This window comes from Puntigrus tetrazona, chromosome 14 (assembly GCF_018831695.1).
Source record: "Puntigrus tetrazona isolate hp1 chromosome 14, ASM1883169v1, whole genome shotgun sequence".
NCBI classification, from domain to species: Eukaryota; Metazoa; Chordata; class Actinopteri; order Cypriniformes; family Cyprinidae; genus Puntigrus; species Puntigrus tetrazona.
Genome location: NC_056712.1, coordinates 1,168,514 through 1,186,282, shown reverse-complemented (window position 1 = coordinate 1,186,282; position 17,769 = coordinate 1,168,514). Strand labels below are relative to the sequence as shown.

General features: G+C 35.6%; 1 protein-coding gene across 1 annotated transcript in view; it reads left to right on the top strand.

Annotated features, from left to right (window-relative positions):
* Nucleotides 1-17,769, top strand: part of aff2 (AF4/FMR2 family, member 2) — a 193,505-nt gene that overhangs the window by 36,249 nt on the left and 139,487 nt on the right.

The following is a 17,769-nucleotide window of genomic DNA, read 5'->3' as shown; positions in this document are numbered from 1 at the left end:
TTTGAGCTGCTGCCGAGACTGAATAGACAAATTTGTGTATGTTGCTGCTTAATAATAAACCGCGTACAGGAAAGCCAGAGCCACTTAAAGATCTCTTAGAGACAACAATGAAGCTGAAGGAAATACAGCCGAGTAAAATTTCTCTCTCCTGGGACTTTTGTTCTCGATGTGTTCTGTTTTTCGTGACAGGCCCAGTCAGCTGACTCTTTCTTTCCATCAATGAGGTGACTGGAGAGTCATTATCCGAAGATTAGCGACAGTATCAGGTTTTGCACGCGGAGCCCTTTGGGGTCAAAGGACTTGGCAGGCCGTCGGCTGCTCGCAGGCAGAAGCGGGGTCCGTAGCTGTAACTCACCACACCGCTGTGACCTTTAAGCACTGCTGGCCCGAGAGGAGGGAAGCGTTTATCAGAGCCACTCTCTGGGACTATCTGTTGACACGGCCTATCTGATCCAATAACCTTTGCCAATCATCTCCCCTTTTTCCCTCATGCCTTGCATATACCTCTACACTGCTGTTTCTTTTTCTAGTACTGTTTTTTTTTTTTTTTTTTTTTTTTTTTTTGGTTGCTGGGTTGAATTATGCTGGTTTTATGTTCTTCTGACCCCAATCAGATATGTTTTAGAGGTGTTACATCTTCAAAATAGTTGTAGGAACGCTTTAGCTATGCGTTTCCAAAGGTTTTCAAACTAGCAACCGTTTAAAAAGAACTTCTTAAAAGTCAAAACTTTCACAAAAATGATTCATTTTTAAAAGTTTGAGGTCCACACAGCAGCAAACGCATCCGCCTGAATGTGTTTTATCCATCCATCTATCAAAAATATTTAAAAATAAAAAAAGCCAACAAACCCAATCAGGTTTATTTTTATGCGTTATTATTATTAAAGTTATAATGGCATATAATTTGCATACTTGCAAACAAGCACAGCAAACCTTGAGCTTTTTAAAATCACATCTAATAAAGCGGGATCTAAAATGTTCTTTTTTCGACAGTCAAGTCAAGTGGCTTTTATTGTCTTTTCAACTACATATAGCTGTGCAGTACATAGTGAAATGAGGCAACGCTTCTCCAGGACCTGGTGCTACATGAAGTCACACTTACAAAAAGCCAAGACAAAATCAGTGTAAGGCAAAGACGTAATTAGTGCAAGAACACAAAATACAAGCAGCAATAAATATGAAGTGCACAACAATAAATACGAAGTGCAAGAATGCTTATGGGACAGGAAGGCCATTCAGGTGTGGTTATTGAGGAGTCTGATGGCTTGTGGGAAGAAACTGTTAAGCAGTCTGGTTGTGAGGGCCCGAATGCTCCGTACCTCTTTTCCAGATGGCAGGAGGGTGAATAATGTGTGTGAGGGATGTGGGTCCTGTGCTATATTGTGGGCTTTATGGATGCAGCGTGTGGTATAAATGTCCGTGATAGAGGGCAGAGAGACTAGTTAGTTGACTAGTTATATATTTTTTTTGTATTCAGGATTTGTTGCTCAATCAATATAGCCATTTTGAATTAATTTTATAATCTATGCATGTTAGGGAGAGTGGTCTGTAATCCATTTGTGTGAGAGGGCTTAACGTCTGTGACATATAAGATAGGGGTTAACACCCTTCTCAAGGAGCCGTACTGCATATTAGCGTAGTCCATTAGAACTGGAATTGACCCATTTGTGGGTATTCAGGGTCACTGCACCTTTCCAGACATGTTTAGAACCTGGTTATTTCGCACTGATTGGAGTGCTTCCATCAGTCTCTCCAGCTATTATGCCACTTGCAGGAATTAGCGATTCAAACCCACAGCCTGCTGCTTTGCCCTCCGAGAATACGAACATTTTGTCCCCCGCTTTCAAAGAATCAAACCCTTGTGAAGTAACGCTAATGATTATACAGATCTGACTCGAGATTTCAAAGTCCTGGACTTGTCTTTATTCAAGATGTCTCCTTAAATCAGTTAATTAATGTGAGATAAAACCCAATCCTTTAATTAAGAGCTAATTCTTTTATTAAGACGGACTTAAGTGCTTAAGGAAACAAAACTGTATTTGTCATTCCTTTCATTATAAGGGCTCTTTTAGCTTTCAAAGATATTCTGTTTTAGGTTTACGTGTCGTTAGCCAATGCGTGTGCCGCTTGCTGCTATCGAAACCCAGCTGCTTGAAAATTCAACAGCAGGCCTGATGGCTGGAATGGCGGAGTTGAGTATTTTACCATTTGTGAACCTGGACAAAAAAATCAGTCTTATGTTGCACGAGTATCTTTGTAGCAATAGCCAAAAATGCATTGTACGTGTCAAATTGATAGATTTTTCTTTTATGCCAAAAATCTATGAGATATTAAGTAAAGATCGTGTTCCGTGATGATATTTTGTACAAGAATTAGATTTTTTGGTTGGTTTTGCTGGTTTTTTCAACTTTAAAGGTTTACTCCACTCAAATTAAACTATTGTCATTAATCACTTACCCCCATGCCCTTCCAAACACGTAAAAGCTTCGTCGTCAAAAACACAATTTAAGATATTTTTTATGAAAACCCTGAGGCTTGTGACTGTCCCAATGGCTGCCAAACAATTACGACTGTCCAATTAAATGAAAGACGCCGCCTGAATGCTCCATCTGTCATCAGTGGTTCAACCGTAATAGTATGAAGCTACGAAAAATGCTTTTTGTACGGAAAGAAAACAAAAATAACGACTTTATTCAAGACTCGCAACATCCAGTGGAGGCACGTTACGCACGCAATAATCTCGTGATTTGTATTTACGCTTTGATTTGGTACGAACAGCATATCTTTCCATTGTAATGTGTTTCCATGTATATTACATTGATAAATATTTAGTAAATATTAAGTCCTTTTTTTGATTACTTTTACGGGTTTGAAATGACATGATTAATGACAAATGGATCATTTTGGGGTGGAGTAATCCCGATTTTCTTAATATTTAGATTTTTTGCACCTCAGATTCTAGATTTCCAAATAGTCGTGATCTCACACAAATATCGTCTAATCCAAACAAACCGCTTACATCAACTGTAAACTTGATACAGGTATCATACGATGTCCAAAATGGCACCAGTGTCTTAGTCAAACATGACAATTTCCCTTTCTGCTGGATGTTTTCAGAATAGCCCACATGGTTTTAATTGTGACAAGGCAGGTCAGTGAGGCCGAAGAAACGTCAGGTGGGGAAAAACACCGCAAAAATCACAACACAACATTAAGTCATTGGTTTTATCATGAGCTGCTTTGTTGTCAAATTATTTTATGCCAAAACAGCAGTTTTATTTACTTTTTTTTGGCATTTGATTGCTAATTACACATTCTGCTTCAGTCGAGTGAAGAGTGACACTTCGGGGTTTTGAGACTGAATTCATGCCAGAGAGGAAGCGCTTGCACAACGTCATCTTAAACGCATTGATTGAGGCCCTGACAGCTCAACTTTTATAGGCTAATTTAGAGCGCCTACGTGGAGTTTCTTCTCATTAAAACAATTCTTTGTGTTCTTAGACACATTTGGAACGTTTCTGCACCCAAAATAAACGCCATGTGCTTCACGCCCTCGCCTCGCTAAAGACTCGACGGTGAAACGCAGCTCTGGTGTAAAACAAGAGCGCTCTAAAAATCTCAATTCACTGCCCATCTGTCCAAAGACATTGAACGGTTAGAATCGCAGCCGGGGGCAAGTGAGGGTGGGCTGCGTTGATCTTTAATGACCTTGTTCTGCTAACAGGTATATGAGTTCGGTCTGAATGTAGTATTTATCAACGAAATACATTTATTTAATTGAAACTGTGTCAAAACCGCTACCAAATTGCTTTCTAGAGGCATTTATGTTTGTACGCCCTAATGCATATTAATTAATAGTTGATATTAACACCCAATTATATTTAATTGCATTGGTTATGCAGGAGATGGAAAAAATAAGATAGAATAAAAGCAGACTGGCTAGACTGGCTATTTGTGTCTGCATTCAAGCACAGCGCTCCGTGTGTTTAATTTAGTAGTTAATCACATTTTCAGAAAAATGCGTTTATTTTTACACTGAAAGAAATAATGAGCTTAGCAAGAACCTTATTTAATGCTCTTTCTAATTAGTTAACTGCAGAAGTTTTTAGATTGTGACTTTTACCTCACAAATCTGACTCACGTTTACATTTAGTCACCAAGCAGACACTTTTATCCAAGCGACTTACAAATAAGAACATAAGCAGTAAAAATCAGTGATCGGTTAGCTTAACACAGGGCACGTAGCTTTTTAATAAAAAGAAAACGGATAGAAAAGAATAGAGAAAGGTAGGGTTAGAGGCTGTTTTTGATAGCTGTAAAGTAAACACAAAGATTACAGAATACAAAAAGGAATAGAGAAGCTATTTTTATTTTAAGGAATCAAGCAGGTAGTAAAAGAATGGAGTAAGTAGTTTAAAAGGGTCGGGTTTTTTATAGAATTATAGAATGGAACTGAGAATGTTTTGGAATAGAATTGTTTCTCATACTGGTGGCATAAACTCCATGACGTAGGAACAAAGTCACAACTACAAATTTATATGACGAATTCTTTCCTTGGAATTCTGAGTTCAGATCTGACAGTTACGGCTTTTTTCTACTGAATTCTTCCGAATTGTGAAGGAAAAAAAAAAAAATTATATGTAGGTTACATTATTCCCAGTAGTTCCGCTCAAACCTTTCCTGACGTAATCTCACAGATTGTGAGTTTATGACCTCCATTTCTGACGAGATTCTTTCCTTGGAATTTTTTTTTTTTTCTCCTGACAGCAGGAATTCTTCATATATTCTGAAGAAGAAAGCAAAAAATGTAGCATTCACAGTTCTGCGAAAAAAATGAATTGCGAAATAAAAAAGCATTCCGTGGCTGAAATATCACCAATATTCACAATACGTTTTAACCAATATGTTCATTGAACAAACATGCGGTCCCATTGCCACCCGTAAAAAGAAAAAAATGTCCTTGCTTCGGTAACTGTGTTGCGTTTGGCATATTGAAGAGTAATTCCCTCCTGATCCAACAGACACTTCACAATGACGCAAGAGAATAGAAGCGTCTCTCTTTTTAAAGTAAATACGTGGCTCTTGTGATAGTGGCTATTGAAGTCCGTTAATGTTAAAGTAATAAACGCGGCTAGCTTGATGCGGTGGAACATGGCAGCGCTGTAATCTGTGTGATTGTGCTCATGGCGGGGCGTCACACTGACACCGGCAGTGAAAAATGGATGGAGCTTCTTGGCATATTTATGCGAAGGGACGGGAGGCTGGAGACTAATAAGAGAGGTGGGGCCCCTGCTGATGTGTGAGGCAACATCCTCCTGCGGTCCTCGGCCCTCTCAGGGACGTCTCTTTTAAAGGACGTGGGGAGAAAAAGGGGAGCTAGAGAACGGCTGGCAAAGCTCGCCGCTATCTTCTTCTTCAAAGGCACTGATTACCCAGCTCTCCCTCTTCATGTAAACGCTCTCGCGCATTCGGCCGGGGAAATGATGCATTTCACGGGAAGGGGGTATTTTCGGGAGGACGCGACACACTGCAAGCACAGAGGAAGCGTGACGTCGTGCTGATGTTTCAACTTTGTTTAGCGTCTTTTTAAAAGGGTAAATCCGCAGCGTGTTTGTGTATATATGTGTAGTTGGGTGTGTTTAAGAGACTAAATGTGTTGACCTTTTTAGCGGATGAAATTAATTTGAATAAATGGTAGTTAAGTAGTCATTAGGCAAGAAGAAAAGTCGTTGCTGGGTGGTGTGAAAATTAAAAAAATATATATAATAAAATTAATTTAAATTAAAACAATGTATAGGATAGCTGTAAAACGTCTCCAAAATATATAGAAAATATATACAGAATATTTAAGTGGTATTTTTTGGGGTTTTTTGCACTGTGTAACGCTTTTAAAAATCATAAAATTCAGTGTATATATTTTTACATGTAATAAATATTTTGTACATTGTAGCAATTTGTAAAAGATATTTTTTATAAATATATGTATTTTATATAAAAATGGTGGTTTTATTTATATATTCAGTTTTATTTATTATTCAAAATAAAAAGCCAACAAAGGCTAATAAAGCCACATTATTCAAAAAATATTGAATAATTATTCAAAAAAAAAAACATCTTTTTAGATGAGTCTTAAAGGTAGTCAAAGATGATATATTGCTAAATGTAAGTGTATTTTTTACTTTATTTGCAAAACTACGTAATGAATGAATAAGTGTGACATCAGTTAAAAAAACAGCTTAACGCTGTGTAAAGTTAAGTCATGAGTAATGTTATAACAGCACAGTGATAATGTTGTAGTAATAAAGCATTAGTTGACACATTTCTGCTGATGAGCTTATAAGCAGCAGCCCTTGATGCACTCGATATTAAATGAATCAGACACTAATATAGCAGTAATAAGTCAGTCTTATTCCTGTTTTAGCGGTTGGGTGTAATGAAAATTTGGTTTTGGCCACCTCCGATTGATGAGACGCCGCAGTTTCCGTCACGCTTGTTGCAATCGAAGCATTGTACAAACCTCTCGTTTTTGGACTTTTATCGGTCGCTTTATTATAGGCTTCGCTATTCATTTGTTCGCTATTTATCTAATTCCCGCTCCTGTTTATTGACGCTAATTCCACATACACGACGAAGAAGCGCTCCGATGAATGGGCTTGCGCGCGAGGAGACAGGAATAAAACTTTCACACTCCAGAATTCACAGATTAGCCTGCAGCCCACAGGTGCCACATCACCATGGGAACTGTTTGAAAAAGTGTTAAAGTTACTCAGAACTGCTTCATGCATTTAGAAAAAACTAATTTGATTTGTCTGAACTCGGTCTGCTGTTGCTGGAATTGAGATACTGGGCATTTTCGGTGAACGGTGAAATATAAATCTTCTTTTCGGCAATACAGTGTAAGGCTAAAAACAAGCGTCTTTTATTAAAATATATGTATACATATAAAGAAATCATCTAAATGACGCCATCTTATATATCGGTTATTATTTGCAAAAGTATGGTAAATTGATGATGGTATTTTTAATTTAAATTCCACCTCAACTACGCCTGACCCACATCAAATGCTTCGTGTCGTAATTGAAATGATTATTTTACCATGTCTGGCCTACATCAAATAATTAAATCAACAACGTGATGAAATGAAATTTGAGGCAATGTAATGATTCCTGCAACTGAAAGCAATCAGGGACTAACTTCACACGCAGAATTGCAAGGGTCCCAGAAGTTCATTATTTTGAAGTTAATTTGAAATTGGTGCTCGCTTTATTTTTTTTTTTGCCCACATAACAGAAACGGGGCTGGAAGGGCCTGGGGTTTCATTTCCGTGCTCTGTGCGCTGGAATCAGAGATCAAAGACACTCGTCTCGCTGAACCCCGCTACTGTCCCTCTCTCTCTCACACACACACACACACACACACACACGCTCTCACACACACACACGCTCACACTCCGCTTCTCTCTGCACATCCAGATTGAACTTTCCGCTTTTCTTTGTGTCTTGCATACAAGTCCGATCAAACTTTTGTTTTATATCTTTATAATCTTAATGTATTTATTTTAATATTATATCCAATGCAATATAAGATCACACACACTTTGACTTCAATATGCTCTATTATATATATATAACATACATGCTCATTCTGTCAGTCCTATCAACAATCTCACCCAGTTAAGTATTTGTTTGTTTGAGACATTTTGAGTACAACATTATTATTTGTTCATTTCTGGTGAGTAATTTTTTGGTGCGCCCTCAAATACTATCATTAAATTATATAATTTAGTGTATAATAACTAATAATAAAACAAGAATGCACTAAAAACTTTTAAATTTTTTTGCTCATTCATCAAAAATACAGTAAAACAGTATTAAGAGGAAAAACTATTACTTATTATCATTTATAATTTGATTATATAAAAAAAAAAATATACAATATATATATATATATATATATATATATATATATATATATATATATATATATATATATATATATATATTTGGATTATAAAAATATATATATATATATATATATATATATATATATATATGTATGTATTTTTATGTCATTTATTACTGTGATGGCTTTTTATTATAATTTTTTTATTATTTCTGGTAAATTTAGTATTTAATAAAAGTAATAGATTACTAGATAAGTTAATAGATTTAAGAAAGATTAAGAAAGTTTAAAATTTAACGTAATTTAAAAACTGTTTAAACTGTTTAACTTTAGTTGTTTCTTTGCTGCATCTTTTTTTTACTGTTGAATAAATTATATATCATGACAATAATACTAATGAACACTAATGTTTTTATTTGAAATATATTTTATTTATTTATTCATATATATTTACTGTCATTAAACTATATTATTTCGTGTATAAAGAATATATAGCAATTTTTTTAGCCACATTTTCTATCTTGCAATCAGCTATTGAAAAGGTCCACCGGTATTAATCCCATAAAATGATAGCAGTCAGTAACGTAGGACTGCGATTCATTTAGTAGTTTGTTTATTTACTTAAAAATGCAATAAAAATGTATGCGCTTAATCTTGCCCTGAATAAATGAGCGCATCGATAAAATGAATTTGATGAATATTTAATTGATTGACAGCCTCGGTAAAAACAATCATCAGCGGATAAATACACACCACGAGAGCTGGACATGTCAAAGCAGACCGTCGATTGGAAAAGGTTTTTAAAAGCATTAGATGTTTCTCCAGCTCGACTTTGCAGACACGTCTTCGGAAGAACATGGCTCATGAAGTCATCGCGGTCGCCTAGATGCGACTTAAACCACATTTGTTTTTCAGCAGCTTTGACAGACGCGTTATTTACATGCGGGGACGCCAACGTCCGTATCAGCATAACGAGGTGAAAACCTCCACCCACCAGAGAGACAACATATACATTTCTAAACTCCAGCAAGCTGCCAAAAACCGCTTTTTTTTTTTGTGCTCGAACGTGACATATGTAACGCAGGAAAGCAGAACCTGCCCAGAGATGACATGCATTAGATCCTGGAAGGAGGATTATTTTCTGAAAATAGACGCGGTGCGGAGCCGCACCGATTGCTGTGACTAATGAGAGATGGGTAAAACCGGGCGATGAAATGGTTAACTGCGCAGCTTTTAGGTCTCCAGAACACCAAACGCCTACAACGTGGATGAAGCAAAGCAAATACAAAATAGGATTTAAAAGTAGATTTAGTTTGTTTTTATAAAATCTTATGCCCTTCAAGGGCTGCCATAGTTGATAAAAAAGATATATATTTGGAAATAGTATTGCCATTTAAAAAAAAAAAAAAACATTTTCTGTGTTAATATACTTTAATCTCATTTATTTTCAGTTTTTTAGCATCATTATTCCAGATTTCAGTGTCACACGATCATTCAGAATTAATTTTAATGTGTTGAATAATTTAATTGCATTTTATTTTTATTTATTGGATGTAATTAAATAGTCTTTTATTTTGAAGTTTGAATTTAATTTTTGCATTTCATTTCATTTTATAGAACAGCATGGAACGGAACCTTGATGCTTCTTTTCACAAATCTTTGATGAATAAAAAAGTGTAATAATAATAAAATAAATAAATACTTTTCTAACAATTATAATTTATCGCTTTTATATAAATTTGACATATCCTTTGCTAAATAAAACTATTCATTTTCTCTTTTTCATTACAATAATAATAAGAAAGCACTACTGTTTTAAAAGTTATTAAAAGTGCTCACATATTTAATTAAAATAGTGTGAAACGGTAAAATTATAAAATGTCTTTATAATGTAAAACATATATTTTTTTATGTAATGTACTTTTTAAATTGCATTTTCACACATTTTTTTGTTTTTATAGTATTTAAAATGCAATTAATTCCTATAAATCATAAACTCCTAATTTCCTGCATCTTTACTCTCTATCATTTTAAGAAAAGAAACATTTCTTATTTTTAAAAAATTTATTGAAAAGAGTTTTTTAATTTAATGAATTTTATTTAGTAAAATTACATTATTTAAAAATAGAAGCATTTTTGTAATATTAGAAAAAACTTTTTTTATTAATATTAAGTTTAATACATCCTTGCCAATTTTTTCAAAGAATTTCTTACAAAATGTTTGCAAAATATGCCGTTCTTTTCGGACTTAAAATGTGACTCCTAACCTTTTTTGGCGCCATTGACAGCTGCACTGCTTATTCTTGCTAAAGCACGGCGCTCTCATTGAAAAACGCTGAAAGTAATTACGCTTCCAGTGCAGTCGATGTAATTTGCGCGTTCTATTAGTGACAAATTCATTGGCATGCAGAATTGAACAGAGCATGATTAAAGACTTGAGCCGTGGACCCTGAGATCTCTTCAGGTGGATTCGCTGGAAATTATGCAGCAATTAACAGCTGATATGAAAGCTACGCCAGGCTGCCGCCTCGATGATGGGAAGTTGTTGTTTGGTGTTTAGCTGTTTTTGGCGTCTGAAAACACTCTTCTGGTTGTGTTGAGACAGCTGGTTTTACATGTGGGTTGGTTTTGTATCCCCTTTCAGCTGATTCAGTATAGAAATGAATCATCTATCTATCTGTCTATCTATCTGTCTATCTGTCTATGTCCGGGTCCAGCCCATTTTAACATTTTTATTAATGTATTATTTTATGTAAAATGTATTAGTTATGTTATACAATATACTAAAATACTTATTATCTATTAGTAAATACATTTATACAGTCAATATAAACATAATAATAATAATATAATTCACATTCATATATATATTTTTAAAATAATGAATCTAATAAATGTTATTATAGAATTGTATTTTTAATAATTCTTCTCTCTCTCTCTCTCTATGTATATATACATGTATATATATTATGTATATATACATGTGTATATATATATATATATATATATATATATATATATATATATATATATATATATATATATATATATATATATACGCTTTTAAATCACATTATTCTCTCTTTACTTACTGTAACAATTACTGTAATGAAAATTCTTAAGTATTTTAATTATTTTAAGTAAAGAAATATACAAACATAATACAAACAAAATATGATCAAAATATTATATTTTATATATTAATATTATGCTTTTACATACTTCCTAAATTAGTAATATTGATATAAATCAATTCTAATATTCTATTCTAGTCTCACGATTTTCATTACTGTAATACGAAAACACCACAACAAAAAATAAACTGTCTCTCTCTCTCTCTCTCTCTCTGTCTCTCTCTCTCTGTCCTCTCTCTGTCTCTCTCTCTGTCTCTCTAACTCTCTCTCTCTGTCTTTCTCTTGGCCTTTCTCTCTGTCTCCTCTCTCTGCCCTCTGTCTCTCTGTCTTTTCTCTGTCTCTGTCTCTCTTCTGTCTCTCTGTCTTCTCTCTGTCTTCTCTCTGTCTCTCTCTGTCTCTCTGTCCCTTTCTGTCTCTCTCTCTCTCTCTCTGCCTTCTCTGTCCCTCTCTCTCTCTGCCTCTCTGTGTCTCTCTCTCTCTGTCTCTCTCTCTCTCTCTGCCCCCTTCTCTCTCTCTCTCTCTCTCTCTCTTGCCCTCTCTTCACCTCTCTCTGTCTGTCTTCTCTGGCCTCTCTGTCTCTCTGCCCTCTCTCTCTGTCTCTCTCTCTCTCTGTCTCTCTCTCTCTGTCTCCTCTCTCTCTCTGTCTGTCTCTCTCTCTCTCTCTCTGTCTCTCTCTCTCTCTCTCTCTCTCTCTCTCTCTCTCTCTCTTCTCTCTGTTCTAGTTTGCAATACTACAGTTGGTTTTCATTAAGCATTGGCATCTTGTGTGTCTGTTTTGTGAATCCTTACATTCTGGACGGGTTCTCCTCCGGTTGAACCGGGATGTTCAGTCATATTACGAACACTCTTCCTCCTTCCTCTCATCAGCCTCCATCTTCTCCTCTGTCCTCTGCACCTGAAATAATTACAGGCCAGGGTCAAAGTGGTCCAAACCACCCATCCGACAGCTGAGCTTCAAAGCCAGATACAATAAAGGAGAAAGTCTCCTGCAAATCTGTTGGAGTTATTTGCGCGGTCACCAAAGCACACGTAAGGCCGGTCCTGGCACCCGGGTTTCGACTCGGGCAGACTCTAGACGAGATCTAGGTTCTAAACGACCCTGTACGCTGTTAACTTAGGCCAGATCTGCAATTACGCCGTAATTGTGGTAAATTCCCTCAATATGAATGTGAAATATATAGAAATAAGAAGAAGATATTAATTTGAAGTCGGGTGCCTATTAAGGGATAATCGACGCAGCTGCCATAATTTCCTCTCTCATTATGCAGTCTGCTGAATGCGCCTTGCTAATGGGCCGATCAGTTTTTGTGTTTGATTTACATGGAAAATGATATTATTTGCTTGGCGTCATGCTGTTTGTGATACCATGTTTCCAGCGCACGCCGCCGTTCATTTAATTAATACCCAAACGCTGAGCCTCCTGCAATATTCATGACATGACATTGCATCTAGACATGCTTTTAATTGGCGGACGTAGCATCACCGATCCCTTGTAATATGAGTGAAAGAGCCCATGTAAAGAAATGGCGAGCGAATTAGAAACGGCACGAGGCTGTGACAAAGGCAATTAAACAAATGAGGCAATTAAAAAACAAAAAAAAAAAACAAAAAGAAACGTTATATTTATTATAGATCACTGACGTTAGACGCCATCATTCGGCCAGCTACATGCTATGCGCGTGTTTCATGTATGCAATGCCGTCGAGCATTTTAAAACTTAACGCGGCGCTTAAATGGGCCGTGAAAACATTGTCGTAAAATGGAACCAATTAATGATGATGATAATTGTGATGATTGGTGTAATACCCAATTGATGTTTCATTTTGAAGCTTTGTATGTAAGCATTTTTACTGTACAAAAAGATGTCACAACACACAATATAGAATATTACAATACATTTAATGATAATAATTATTATTATTATTATAACGCTTATACACACAAATAAATAACAAATAAATAAATACACAATAATAATAATGCAATTTTATAATATAGTAAATAATTAATTTATCTAATAATATAGTAAAATATAAATATTATCATATATTATATATACAATACAGTAATAAATTACTATTATAACATAGCATAATATATTTAAACGTAATATGTTTCTTTTAATAAATACATGTATGGTTGTATGCATAACCTAACATTAATTGCATTATTATTAATTGCTGCATAACGCCCTAAGTAATTCCAGTCCAAATTCAAAATTAGAATTTCACGCTTTTGAATAAATTTAACTAACTAGTGTCTGCGTATTGTAAGGGATACCTTAGCACCTTTTTAGATAGCGAGGATCATGTCTATTACTAATCATCTCTGCCCTGGAAGGAACAGCATCAAAAGTCAGCGACAGCGGGGTATGTGTTCTCGCCCTATTGTGTGTCCGGCGTCTCTGCTGTCCCGCTGAGCCATCATAATGTGAGTGCAACAATGGGCCTTTGAGGAAATGGAGAGGAGTGTCCCAGGAAGTGGAACAGTAGTCAGGTGATAACCTGGCACCTAGCAATTACCGGTCAGCGCTGCTCATTAATCTGAGAGTCCTTTACTCCGCCTACAAGCAGCTGCTCCATCTCTGAAGACGCGGCTCGAGCCCGACGCTCATCTGTGCGCGCCTGAAGGAATGCTACATTTGGACGGGTTTCAATTGTCTCGCCGGCGCTTCTGACGGTGGATAGGCTGCCTACCGCGTTATATTTACTAGTTACTACGTAGGTCACAGGGACTATCCGTTACAATGGTGAACGAAATATTCAAGAAAATAATAGACTGCCAGGATTGCTATTTATTGTTGTCGGTCGATTTGTTCCTGATGTACAAATGACCTTATAAAAAAAGGCTTAAATAAAATGTGTGTGTATATATATATGATAGAGATATAGATAGATAGAGATAGACATAGATAGATAGATAGATAGATAGATAGAGATATATATATATATATATATATATATATATATATATATATATATATATATATATATATATATATATATATATAGAGAGAGAGAGAGAGAGAGAGAGAGAGAGAGAGAGAGAGAGGAGAGAGAGAGAGAGATATAGAGATAGATATGGATGGGATTTGAACAAACAAAAGTACTAGTAATATATAATGTATACATCGGGTATTTTTTGTTTGTTTTAATGCTTAGGACAACCTATTTTAAATTGTATAAATATTTCTACAGTTTTACTGTAGTGTTTTTTGTATTTTAATTAAATAAATGTAGACTTGATAAGCATAAGTAAAAACAACAATATTAAACCACTCTTTTTGCTTTCATTTCTTTGAATTGGATAAATTAACATTTATCTATATACATATATTATTAATATTATATATATATATATATATATATATATATATATATATATATATATATATATATATATATATATACAAAATTTCACACCACACATTTTAACTGTATTTCAATAAAAGAAAATAGATATATAGCCTTGATATGCGTAAAGACAATTTATAGAAAAATAATCGTTATATAGTTTTTGTGTTTCAACTGTCGTTTTGTCTACACATGCTTTTTTTCAGTCAGAGAGTATTCACAATATAATAGCTCTGTGGAATCACAAAAAGGCAGTGAGGAAACAGATGGGAAGAAAAAGCGCGTGGTTCCCAACAGAGCCAGGTCTTCCTAAATAGCCCAACCCAGTCCCACCAGACGCACCCCCAGCCTCCCTCCTCCTGACAAAACGCCTGCTATCTTCACATCAATCTCTGTCCGAGCGCCGACATCAGGAAATAAACGAGAGCGGATCTCCACCCTTCTGTCACTGCCTTAATGCGCGAGAGATACAGCTCCATAATTAAGTGTCCTGCAATAATTGTAACAAGAGGCTAAACGCTTAGCTGTGGTTTTAATTAGTCTGCTTCAAATTAATAATTGCCATTAAATCAGAAATCAGGCTCCACTGCTGTGGCGAATGTTTGTCTAATAACAGTGGCACTACGGGCTGTTTATTGCATTATTTCTCTATGGGAGGTTTTAACTGGGCTGCAGGAGGAGAGAGGGGAGAGGGAGAGATGGTGCGCCTATTTGGTTATCTTTCAATGCAGCAAGCTCAGCTTAAGATTAAATCTATCTGCCTCCATGGATATCGCTGTTCATTTCCTTCACTGGGTGGTGTTGGGAAGAGGCAGAGGAGAGGTGAGTACTAAAGAAGAGAGGAGAAACCAATGTTACATATATTCCAGAATACACCGTGCCACTAACAATATCAGCTTAATAAACTGCTTAACATATCACGCTCACAAAGAAAGACAATGGTACGCCCAGAGAATTTCTTGCATGCTATTGCGAAGTCTGAATATACCGGGCGGTCTGTTCTCAGAGGAAGGGAAGGTGGGGCAGCCTCTGAAGCATGGGAAGAGAAATTACTGGACTCTACAAAAATCAAGCAAACAAACATTACGAAAGAGGAGATTAAATCGTGTCTTTGGGGTGTTTACTGACTTTCTATGATTATATGGATAGTGCTGTTGTAAATGTGAGATGCTGTTGATATATTTGAATTCAAGCTAAAGAATGCTTAACTATTAACTATGATTTTTCTACAGCATTCTTAATTCACGCTACAATAAGCAGCAGCTGTAGAATAAGGTCATGTAAAATAAGGCATTAATATATGCTTAATTAGCACTTTTAAAATGGCTAATATTCCACACTGCATGCTAGTAAGCAACTAATAGTTGCAACTGTATAAAGCGCTACTGCTTTTATTTGCACGTTAGTTAATAGCTTTTTAGATTTATTTACACCAACTCAACTTATTATTATACACTTCTTGTAAAATGTTATAATAACGTAAAGAATATTTAACAGAAAGCAGAAATGAAATAATTTTATCTGGAGGAATAAATAAATGGATGGATGGAAGGATGGATTAACTAATAATAGTAGATTTAATATACATGTTTTTTTTTTAACAATTTAAGGTAATTTGAATAATGTGTACATTAAAAATATATCAGCGAAAAATAAATAGAATATTTGGATAACATATTATTGTATGGAAGAGCAGTTCATGATATTAGATTACTGTGCCATTTTAATACAATACAGTGCGCTTTTATATGGTTTACAACGGTAATACAGCACTTTCAACATTAATAATAGTAATGTTACAAAAGTAGTAATAATATCAGTGTTCTGTTTAAAGAATAAATGTAAAACCTCTTATACATACTTAGTTTCATTAATATTTTAAATCCAGACGTTAAGTTTTGGGTTCTGAAAGAAGGAATGGTTACATTTTATTTTAAAATTGTTACGTACTCATACACGTAAGTACTGAGTAATATTAATTATCTTTTACAGACTTACTATATGCTTAGGGTCATTTGGGTGCGGTAAATCATGCATATATCTATCTACTGTTATTATAATAGTACGCACGCAATACAAGGACAATCTTTTAACGCAAAGCGTGGTTTTTATCATTTCTGCATAAAGTGTACTTCAGTGTATAATGGCAGGCCGCTCTCCCAGTACGAGGAGATATGACGCCGACACAGAGCCATTGTCTTCACACTGTTGTTGAAACCACCGCTGCAGTCATAATCTAGGGGTTATTTGCACCTCAGCCGCTCTTCCTTAGTTTTTAATCGTGTGTAGTACCTCCCGCTGGCCAGCAGCCCAGCTGCAGGGCAATGGCGTCAGGGGAGCCAAGTGCCTGAGGCTCTGCCACTGGGACAGCCAAAACTGATTGCATCGTCCGCCGGGGTGGCTAGCAACAGGTGTTATTTCAGCGCTTGACATAAAGATAACCACATCTCACACATTAAGGCCTGGGAAGCACGTCAATCTCTGTCGCCATTTATTCTACTTTCTTTGTCATCATTTCTTCCTCGAATTTCTCAGAAGAAGCACCTGTCACCCCCAGACTAGGCCTCGTTTTTCCTGCAGCATCGCTTCATCTCCCCGCCTTCTGGAATAATTTGGTGATGGATTAAACGTGCCGGGCCGAGCCGCTGACCCGAGGTGTCAAGGGCCGACAGACTAACGACTCGTTTCCGCTCGCTGCGCTATCCATCACCTCCGAGCTGGGATGACTCTGTTGCTTTGGGAAAGCGTCTCATTAGCAGGGCTTGATGAAATATGTGTTTGAGGTATCTTGGCCTTGTAATGTTGACATTAGGTGAAAGCCATGATTCTGTCAGCAAAGTCAAAATAATGGTTGTTTTTAGTCAAATCTAGTGCATCTAATATAACGAAGTCCGGAGTTAGAATAGCAAGCCACTTGGTGAGCAACTTGACACCAAAACAGCGTAGATATACTATTCTTATGTTTGTTTATTTTAATGTATTTTTTACCTTTGTGTCTGATGTTAAGTTTGTTTTTTTCTGTTTATATATATATATATATATATATATATATATATATATATATATATATATATATATATATAGTATAGATATATATTAATATTAATATATAGATATATATTAATATTAATATATAGATATATATTAATATGATATATAAGTTATAATATCTAGAATTATATTAGTTCCTCCCCTTACATGGGATAAATTATCATTTTTTTATATTCCATGTTTTATATTCCACCATTCTGTGATAATCAGGCTTCCAACCTTACAATCCCTCATCCTAGTGAAAAGTGTTGCATACAAGCTAATTTGTTTGGCGTGGACAGCTGGTCTTTCAAGCACAGTCATTTATCTCTCAAATAACGAGCGTAACG